Raw genomic sequence first — 10909 nt, forward strand, 5'->3', positions numbered from 1 at the left:
AGCTGGAAAGTGGGGAAAAAAAATCCCTGTTCTCTCTCTTACTTAGACCGGAGCCCCATGTGGCCCAAGGATTCTGTCTGATATGATTAACTTGTATCTGCCCCATTCATTCATTCATTCAATCGTATTTATTGAGTGCTTACTGTGTGCAGAGCACTGTACTAAGCACTTGGGAAGTACAAGTTGGCAACATATAGAGACGGTCCCTACCCAACAGTGGGCTCACAGTCTAGAAGGGGGAGACAGACAACAAAACAAAACATATTAACAAAATAAAATAAATAGAATAAATATGTACAAATAAAATAGAGTAATAAATCAACCAATCGTATTTATTGAGCGCTTACTGTGTTCAGAGCACTGCACTAAGCGCTTGGGAAGTACAAGTTGGCAACATATAGAGCCGGTCCCTACCCAACAGCGGGCTCACAGTCTAGAAGAGGGAGACAGACAACAAAACAAGACATATTAACAAAATAAAATAAATAGAATAAATATGTACAAATAAAATAGAGTAATAAATCAATCAATCAATCGTATTTATTGAGCACTTACTGTGTGCAGAGCACTGTACTAAGCTCTTGGGAAGTACAACTTGGCAACATATAGAGACAGTCCCTACTCAACAGTGGGCTCACAGTCTAAAAGGGGGAGACAGAGAACAAAACCAAACATACTAACAAAATAAAATAAATAGAATAGATATATACAAGTAAAATAAATAAATGGAGTAATAAATATGTACAAACATATATACATATATACAGGCGCTGTGGGGAGAGGAAGGAGGTAAGGTGGGGGGATGGGGAGGGGGAGGAGGGTTTCATACAATGCTTGGCACATAGTTTGTGCTTTATAAAAACCACAGTTATAATTATAATAATTATTAGGACGTATAAAACATGTATATAAGTGCTTTAGGGTTGTGAGTGCTTAAGTGCTCAAGTGCTTAAAGACTTGAGAGGCAGCGTGGCTCAGTGGTAAGAGCCCAGGCTTGGGAGTCAGAGGTCATGGGTTCTAATCCCATCTCCGCCACTTGTCAGCTGTGTGACTTTGGGCAAGTCACTTCACTTCTCTGTGCCTCAGTGACCTCATCTATGAAATGGGGATTAAGGCAGTGAGCCCCATGTGGGACAAACTGATTACCTTGTATCCCTCCTAGCACTTAGAACAGTGCTTGGCATACAGTAAGTACTTAACAAATGCCATCATTATTATTTTAGAGAAGCAGCGCGGCTCAGTGGAAAGAGCACGGGCTTGGGAGTCAGAGGTCATGGGTTCTAATCCCAGCTCCGCCACTTGTCAGCTGTGTGACTTTGGGCAAGCCACTTCACTTCCCTGTGCTTCAGTTACCTCATCTGTAAAATGGGGATTAAGGCTGTGAGCCCCATGTGGGACAACCTGATTACCTTGTATCTCCCCCAGCACTTAGAACAGTGCTTGGCACATAGTAAGCACTTAACAAATACCAAAATTATTATTATTATTAAGTGCTTAGGGGAAGAGAAAGGGCTGGCGTGGTGGTTAGGGAATATAAAGTGGGGAGATGAGAAATTAATTGGAAAAGTCCTCCTGGAGGAGATGCAAATCCAGAAGGGCTTTAAAGATGGGGTGAGCAGTGGTCTTTTGGTTACAAAGTGGCGCTTCACTTCTCTGTGCCTCAGTTCCCTCATCTGTAAAATGGGGATTAAGACTGTGAGCCCCCCCGTGGGACAACCTGATCACCTTGTAACCTCCCCAGCGCTTAGAACAGTGCTTTGCACATAGTAAGCGCTTAATAAATGCCATTAAAAAAAAGTGGGAGGTAGCTCTGTGGCAGTGGGAAGGGCAAAAGCAAGAAGCTGGTGAGGGTAGAGATGAGACCGAAGCACAGTGAATAGGTTGACTTGAGTGGGGCAAAGAGTGGAAGCTGAAGTGTAGTGAGAACGGAGGGTGGATAATCAGTCAGTCAGTCATATTTGAGCACTTACTGTGTGCAGAGTACTGTACTAAGTGCTTGGGAGAGTACAATATAGACCCATTCCCTGACAGAGTTTGCAGTCTAAAGGAAGGACAGAGCTGATTGAGTGCCTTAAGGTCAGGTCAGGAATATCTGCTTGATCCAGAGAAGAATAAGTGCCACAGGAGCCTTATCAAAATCACAACTGTAAGTGGCCTTCCGTGGCTAAACCCTCACTTCCTCTACTCCCTCTCCTGCCAGCACTGCCCTCACACTTGGATTTGTACCCCTTATTCACCCCACCCTCAGCCCCACAGCATTTATGTACATATAATAATAATAATGATAGTAATAAGAATAATAATGGCATTTGTTAAGCACTTACTATGTGCCAAGCACTGTTCTAAGAGCTGAGGTGGGGGTACAAGGTAATCAGGTTGTCCCACATGGGGCTCACAGTCTTAATCCCCATTTTACAGATGAGGTAACTGAGGCACAGAGAAGTGACTTGCCCAACGTCACACGGCTGACAAGTGGCAGAGCCGGGATTAGAACCCATGATCTCTGACTCCCAAGCCCGGGCTTTTTCCACTGAGCCACCCTGCTTCCCTATAATTTCTATAATCATCATCATCATCAATCATATTTATTGAGCGCTTACTGTGTGCAGAGCACTGTACTAAGCGCTTGGGAAGTCCAAGTTGGCAACATATAGAGACAGTCCCTACCCAACAGTGGGCTCACAGTCTAAAAGGGGGAGACAGAGAACAAAACCAAACATACTAACAAAATAAAAGAAATAGAATAGATATGTAAATAAATAGAATAGATATGTAAATAAATAGAATAGATATGTAGTATAATTCACTACATATAATAATATAATATTAATATACACATAATAGTATAATTTACTTTGCTGTCTGTCTCCCCTCCTAGACTGTAAGCTCCTAAGCGCTTCATCAGTGCTCTGCACACAGTAAGTGCTCAATAAATAGAATTGATTGGGAACTTTTTGAGGAATAGGGAGGTGTGTGTGCAGAGCGGTGTTTTAGGAAAAACTATCCAAGCAGTAATGTGAGGAAGGAACTTGAGAGGGGGAGGCAGGGAGGGAGGGCAGGGAGTTCCTTGACCAATGTGGTGGCCATGTGATTGAAGAGGAAGGGGCAGATTCTGGAAATAATGTTGTGGAGGAAGAAATGATAAGATTTGCTAACCATAATAGGAATAATAATAATTTTGTGCCAAGGTAATCAGGTCGGACACAGTTCCTGTCCCACATGGGACAACCAGCCTAAGTAGGAGGAAGAACAGGTTCATTCAATCGTATTTATTGAGCATTTACTGTGTGCAGAGCACTGTAAGATATTGAATCCCCATTTTACAGAGTAGGAAACTGAGGCACAGAGGAGTTAAGTGACTTTCCCAAGGTCACACAGCAGGCAGATGGCCAAGCCAGAATGAAAACCCAGGCCCGTGCTCTTTCCACTAGGTCATGCTGCTTCTCTGCTGATTTGTTGATTTCATGAAGATGGAATTTAATAAAAGCCTGATATGTTCTGCATAATAGGCAGTTTCTGCACTTTCTCATTATCATCATCAATGGTATTTACTGAGTGCTTACTATTTGCAGAGAGAGAACTGTGTTAAAAATTGGGAGAGTAAAACACAAACAGTATTGGCAGACACATTCCCTGCCCACCACAATTTAGTCTAGAGGGAGAGGATTACTTTGTTTATTCATTCATTCAATCAATCATATTTATTGAGTGCTTACTGTGTGCAGAGCACTGTACTAAGCGCTTGGGAAGTACAAGTCGCCAACATATAGAGATGGTCCCTACCCAACAGTGGGCTCATAGTCTAAAAGGGGGAGACAGACAACAAAACAAAATATGTAGACAGGTGTCAAAATCATCAGAACAAATAGAATTATAGCTAGAAGCACATCATTAACAAAATAAATTGAATAGTAAATATGTACAAGTAAAATAAATAGAGTAATAAATCAGCGTGGCTCAGTGGAAAGAGCATGAGCTTTGGAGTCAGAGGTCATGGGTTCGAATCCCGGCTCCACCACATCTCTGCTGTGTGACCTTGGGCAAGTCACTTAACTTCTCTGAGCCTCAGTTACCGCATCTGTAAAAATGGGGGTTAAAACTGTGAGCCCCACATGGGACAAGCTGATCACCTTGTATCCCCCCAGTGCTTAGAACAGTGCTTTGCACATAGTAAGCGCTTAACAAATGCCATTATTATTATTATTATTATTATATATACAAGTGTTGTGGGGAGGGGAAGGTGATAGGGTGGGGGGGAGGAGGAGAGGAAAAAGGGGGTCTCAGTGTGGGAAGGCCTCCTGGAGGAGGTGAGCTTTCAGTAGGGCTTTGAAAGGAGGAAGAGAGCCAGCTTGGCGGATGGGCAGAGGGAGGGCATTCCAGGCCAGTGGGAGCATGTGGGCCGGGGGTCGACGGCGGGACAGATGAGAATGAGGTACGGTGAGCTCTTCCTGCTCTAGGAGACTGAATCTTTTACCATAGAGCAACTCCACCAGGTATGCTGTCTATCCGAGAGAATTAGAATAGGTGAACAATAATAATAATATTAATAATACTGATTGTGGTATTTAAGTGCTTACTCTATGCCAAGCACTGTAGTAAATGCTGGGGTGGATACAAGCGAATTGGGTTGGAAGCAGTGTCTGACCTATGTGAGGCTCACAGTCTCAATCCCCATTTTACAGATGGGGTAACTGAGTCACCGAATAGTGAAGTGACTTCATCATCATCATCAATCGTATTTATTGAGCGCTTACTGTGTGCAGAGCACTGTACTAAGAGCTTGGGAAGTACAAGTTGGCGACATATAGAGACAGTCCCTACCCAACAGTGGGCTCACAGTCTAGAAGGGGGAGACAGACAACAAAACAAACATATAAAGACCACACAGCAGACGGCCCAGTCCAGCCCGCACCCTCTGCTCCTCTGCCGCTCACCTCCTCACCGTGCCTCGTTCTCACCCGTCCCGCCGTCGACCCCCGGCCCACATTCTCCCCCTGGCCTGGAATGCCCTCCCTCCTCACATCCACCAAACTAGCTCTCTTCCCCCCTTCAAAGCCCTGCTGAGAGCTCACCTCCTCCAGGAGGCCTTCCCAGACTGAGCCCCCCCTTTTCCTCTGCTCTAACCCCTTCTCCACCCCACAGCACTTGTGTATATTTGTTCATATTTATTCTTCTATTTATTTTATTAATGATGTGTATATATCTATAATTCTATTTATCTATTTAGATGCTATTGATGGTATTGTTTTTGTTGTCTCCCCCTTCTAGACTGTGAGCCCGTTTTTGGGTAGGGATTGTCTCTATCTGTTGCTGAATTGTACAGTGCTGTGCACACAGTAAGCGCTCAATAAATACGATTGAATGAATGGATGGAAGAGCAGGGATGAGAACCATGACCTTCTGACTCTTAGTACAGCGCTTAGTACAGTGCTCTGCACATAGTAAGCGCTCAATAAATACGATTGATTGATTGATTGACTCCAGGCCCGTGCTCTGTCCATTACAGGAGAACGGACTTGGGATTCAGAGGTCAAAAGCAGACCCCAGGGAATGATGTTCCTTCATCAGCATATCAAGATAGAAGAGGAGCAAGGACGGGAAGAGGAGAAGGAGAGGGAGGAGAGGACTGTGCCAGTGCTTGGCACATAGTAAGCGCTTAACAAATACCATCATAATTATTAAATAGCCTGAATGCCTGAAAGCCTAAATTCAACCCCTCAAGAACAGATTTCTAGACTCTGAGCCCGTTGTTGGGTAGGGACCGTCTCTATATGTTGCCAACTTGTACTTCCCAAGCGCTTAGTACAGTGCTCTGCACACAGTAAGTGCTCAATAAATACGATTGAATGAATGAATGAGCGAACAGCAGCGTGGCTCAGTGGAAAGAGCACTGGCTTTGGAGTCAGAGGTCATGGGTTCAAATCCCGGCTCCACCAATTGTCAGCTGTGTGACTTTGGGCAAGTCACTTAACTTCCCCGGGCCTCAGTTACCTCATCTGTCAAATGGGGATTAAGACTGTGAGCCCCCCGTAGGACAAACTGATCACCTTGTAATCTCCCCAGTGCTTAGAACAGTGCTTTGCACATAGTAAGTACTTAATAAATGTCATCATTTATTATTATTATTATTATTAACAGGGAGTGGGGTGATTTTCACCTCCTTGACTTTAGGGTCAGGGCCAGGGTTTAGCACTCTGTCACCCACCCACAGCTGTAAACTGCAAAGGATAGCCCCCCTAGCAGGACTAGCTTAAAGGAGAGTGAAAGTGCTATCGAGTGTATACATCCATTTATGTTCAACTCCTGCAAAATTAGTAAGCCAGACAAATAGCCTAACTTGGACAATTAAATTAGAAAATGGAATGAAATGGAATGGAAATGGAATTAGAAGCCCAGCCTAGTTCTGAAGAACTGGGAGAAGCACCGTGGCTCAGCAGAAAGAGCATGGGCTTTGGAGTCAGAGGTCATGGGTTCAAATTCCGGCTCCACCACTTGTCATCTGTGTGATTTTGGGCCAGTCACTTTACTTCTCTGGGCCTCAGTTACCTCATCGGTAAAATGGGGATGAAGACTGTGAGCCCTCCGTGGAACACCTTGATCACCTTGTAACCTCCCCTGAACTTAGAACAGTGCTTTGCACATAGTAAACACCTAATAAATGCCATTATTATTATTATTATTATTATTATTAAGAAGGTATGAATATCTCTCCCCAGGGCGGGTTTTATAGGCATACACCAAATTGCAGGGAGATCCTGGCTGTCAGAGAACAGGACCATAGCCCTTCTCCCACATCGTTATATCCATTCATTCATTCAATCATATCTATTGAGCACTTACTGTGTGCAGAGCACTGTACTAAGCGCTTGGAAAGTGCAAGTTGGCAACATATAGAGACGGTCCCTACCCAATAACGGGCTCACAGTCTAGAAGGGGGAGACAGAGAACAAAACAAAACATGTAGACAGGTGTCAAGTCGTCAGAACAAATAGAAGTACAGCTAGATGCACATCATTAACAAAATAAATAGAATAGTAAATATGTCCAAGTAAAATAGAGTAATAAATCTGTACAAACATATATACAGGTGCTGTGGGGAGGGGAAGGAGGTAGGGTGGGGAGGATGGGGAGGAGGAGAGGAAAAAGGGGGCTCAGTCTGGGAAGGCCTCTTGGAGGAGGTGAGATACAGGGGAGAGGAGGGTGCAGGCTGAGCTGGGGAAGGAGAGAAGGGAGGTGAGGTAGGAGGGGGCGAGGTGATGGACAGCCTTGAAGCCCAGGGTGAGGAGTTTTTGCTTGATGTGTAGGTTGACAGGCAGCCACCGGAGATTTTTGAGGAGGGGAGTGACATGCCCAGAGCATTATATGCTTCCTAGGGGCAGGGAATGTGTCTACAGCTCTGCTATATTATACTCTCCCAAGTTCATTCATTCATTCAATCACATTTCTTGAGTGCTTACTATGTGTAGAGCACTGTACTAAGCTCTTGGAAAGTATAATACAGCAATAAAGACAGACAATCCCTGCCCACAATGGGTTTACAGTCTAGAGGGGGAGTAAGACAAACAGGCATTGATATCATAAATAGAATTATAGATATATATAATAATAATAATGGTATTTGTCAAGTGCTTACTATGTGCTAAGCACTGTTTTAAGTGCTGGAGGGGATTCAAGGTGATCAGGTTGTCCCACATAGGGTTTACAGTCTTAATCCCCATTTTACAGATGAGGTAACTGAGGCCCAGGGAAGTTAAGTGACTTGCCCAAAGTCACACAGCTGACAAGTGGTGGAGCCAGGATTAGAACCCATGACCTCTGACTTCCAAGTCCAGGCTCTTGTCACTGAGCCAGGGGAGGTCATCATACACATTAGCAACAGAAAGGAGGCTGCTGCAGTAATCTAGTCGGTTTATCATCATCATCATCATCAATCGTATTAATTGAGTGCTTACTGTGTGCAGAGCACTGTACTAAGTGCTTGGGAAGTACAAGTTGGCAACACATAGAAACAGTCCCTACCCAACAGTGGGCTCACAGTCTAAAAGTGGGAGACAGAGAACAAAACCAAACATACTAACAAAATAAAATAAATAGAATAGATATGTACAAGTAAAATAAATAAATAAATAGAGTAATAAATATGTACAAACATATATACATATATACAGGTGCTGTGGGGAAGGGAAGGAGGTAAGATGAGGGGATGGAGAGGGGGACGAGGGGGAGAGGAAGGAAGGGGCTCAGTCTGGGAAGGCCTCCTGGAGGAGGTGAGCTCTCAGCAGGGCCTTGAAGGGAGGAAGAGAGCTAGCTTGGCGATGGGCAGAGGGAGGGAGGGCATTCCAGGCCCGGGGGAGGACGTGGGCCGGGGGTCGTTGGCGGGACAGGTGAGAACGAGGTATGGTGAGGAGATTAGCGGCAGAGGAGCGGAGGGTGCGGGCTGGGCTGGAGAAGGAGAGATGGGAGGTGAGGTAGGAGGGGGCGAGGTGACGGACAGCCTTGAAGCCCAGGGTGAGGAGTTTCTGCCTGATGCGCAGATTGATTGGTAGCCACTGGAGATTTTTGAGGAGGGGAGTAATATGCCCAGAGCGTTTCTGGACAAAGATAATCCGGGCAGCAGCATGAAGTATGGATTGAAGTGGAGAGAGACACGAGGATGGGTGATCATAGAGAAGGCTGGTGCAGTAGTCCAGACGGGATAGGATGAGAGCTTGAACGAGCAGGGTAGCGGTTGGGATGGAGAGGAAAGGGCGGATCTTGGCAATGTTGCGGAGTGAGACCGGCAGGTTTTGGTGACGGCTTGGATGTGAGGGGTTTATGATGAGTGACTGTACTAACAAGGAGTTCTAATCCCAGCTCTGCCACTTGTCTGATGTGGGACCTTGGGCAAGTCACTTGACTTCTCTGGGCCTCAGTTCCCACATCTGTAAAAAGGGGATTGAGACCGTGAGTCCTATGTAAGACAGAGCCTATGTCCAAACCTATTTGCTTGTATCCATCCCAGCACTTAGTAGAATGCCTGGCACATAGTAAGCACTTAACAAATACCACAATTATCATTATTGTTGTTGTTATTATTATTATTATTATCATTATTATTATTCTGACTTTGAAGACCAGCTTGGTAAGCAGGAAGCTGAAGCCCTGGATCTCCAAGCAGCATTTTCTGCGGTACTACTGGTTTCACAGTAGTTTAAGACAGTTTCGGACAGTTTAAGAGACAGGCAGAGAGCTTTAGTCACAGTGCCCAGATGAGACAGTGGTTAATCAATCAATCAATCATATTTATTGAGCGCTTACTGTGTGCAGAGCACTGTACTAAGTGCTTGGGAAGTACAAGCTGGCAACATATAGAGACAGTTCCTACCCAACAGTGGGCTCACAGTCTAGAAGGTTAAGAAAGGCGAGGTTTGCCTACTTTTGGTAGGCAGGTGGGACTTGGTCAGGAGGCACAGGAGAAGCAGCATGGCCCAGTGGATAGCGCATAGGCCTGCAAGTCTGAAGGTCCTGAGTTCTAATCCTGACTCCGCCACTTGTCTGCTGTGTAAACTTGGGGAAGTCACTTCACTTCTCTGGGCCTCAGGTACCTCATCTGTAAAATGGGATTAGGACTGTGAGCCCCATGTGGGACACGCACTGCGTCCAACCTGATTAGCTTGTAATCAGCGCTTAGTACAGTGCCTAGCAGAGTAAATGCTTAACAGATACCATTGAAACAACAGATTATTTGAATAACTAACTCATCAGAATGAGAAGTGTCAAGGGCAAAAGACTTTTCTAGAGTAACTAGTCTTAGGACTCCCTAGAAAGATAACATCGTAGATGAAAGTCTGATTAATGGGCAAGGCCTAAGGCAGGCATATGTGGGAGAAATAGGCTTCAGTAGTGATCAATCAGTCAATCCGTGGTATCTTTTGACTTACTGTGTTCAGAACACTGTACTTAGCACTTGGGAGCGAACTACCCATTTATATTGAACATTCTTGCTGGGGAGAAAATGTCATAACACCCTAACATAAGGGTATGAACTTTTAGAAAGTACAATAAAATAAATGCTACCCTTAAGAAGGAAAAAGCTGAAAGGAATATTTTTAAACCCCAATTCATTTATCGTATTTATTGAGTGCTTACTGTGTGCAGAGCACTGTACTAAGCGCTTGATCTACAACAATCCTGAAAACTATTAAAAACCCCAATAAGCAACATATGAGGCCCAAGAAAGATTCGTACCTAAGAACAACAAACAGAAAATCCCAAAATGGGCTGCCACAACAAACCCTATATGGCTAATTGGCAGAGTAAAAGAAGTCATCAAGGAAAAAAAAAACCAGAACAACAAACAGAAAATCCAAAAACGGGCTGCCACAAAAACCCTATATGGCTAACTGGCAGAGTAAAAGAAGTCATCAAGGAAAAAAAAAACCAGCCTTTTTTTTTTTTAAAAAAAAAAAATGAAGCTTTTTAGCTGCTTTTGTAACCCTAATATCAATTCTGCATTGATCAAAACCTGGAAAATTATATTCATTCATTCAATCATATTTATTGAGCACTTACTGTGTGCAGAGCACTGTACTAAGCGCTTGGGAAGTGCAAGTTGGCAACATATAGAGACGGTCCTTACCCAACAGCGGGCCCTGGAGAACTAGCATAATCCCCACTGTTTAACAAACACTTAAAGATAAATTCAAAAAATGTATCAGCTTATGAACATTTTTACCAGTCTGACAAATTTCTACTATTTTCGTCCTCACTGACCAGGGGATTAACAAATGGTGAATCAGAGGCCTAAAAAATTAATATTGATACTTTGGACCATCTTTTTAAGTGTTTATTTACATTACTTTTCATCAAAATTCCAAAGGCTTGCTTTGGGAGACATTTAGGGAGCTACTGATTGGGTCAAACCTAATTT

This window comes from Tachyglossus aculeatus, chromosome 4 (genome assembly GCF_015852505.1).
Source record: "Tachyglossus aculeatus isolate mTacAcu1 chromosome 4, mTacAcu1.pri, whole genome shotgun sequence".
NCBI classification, from domain to species: Eukaryota; Metazoa; Chordata; class Mammalia; order Monotremata; family Tachyglossidae; genus Tachyglossus; species Tachyglossus aculeatus.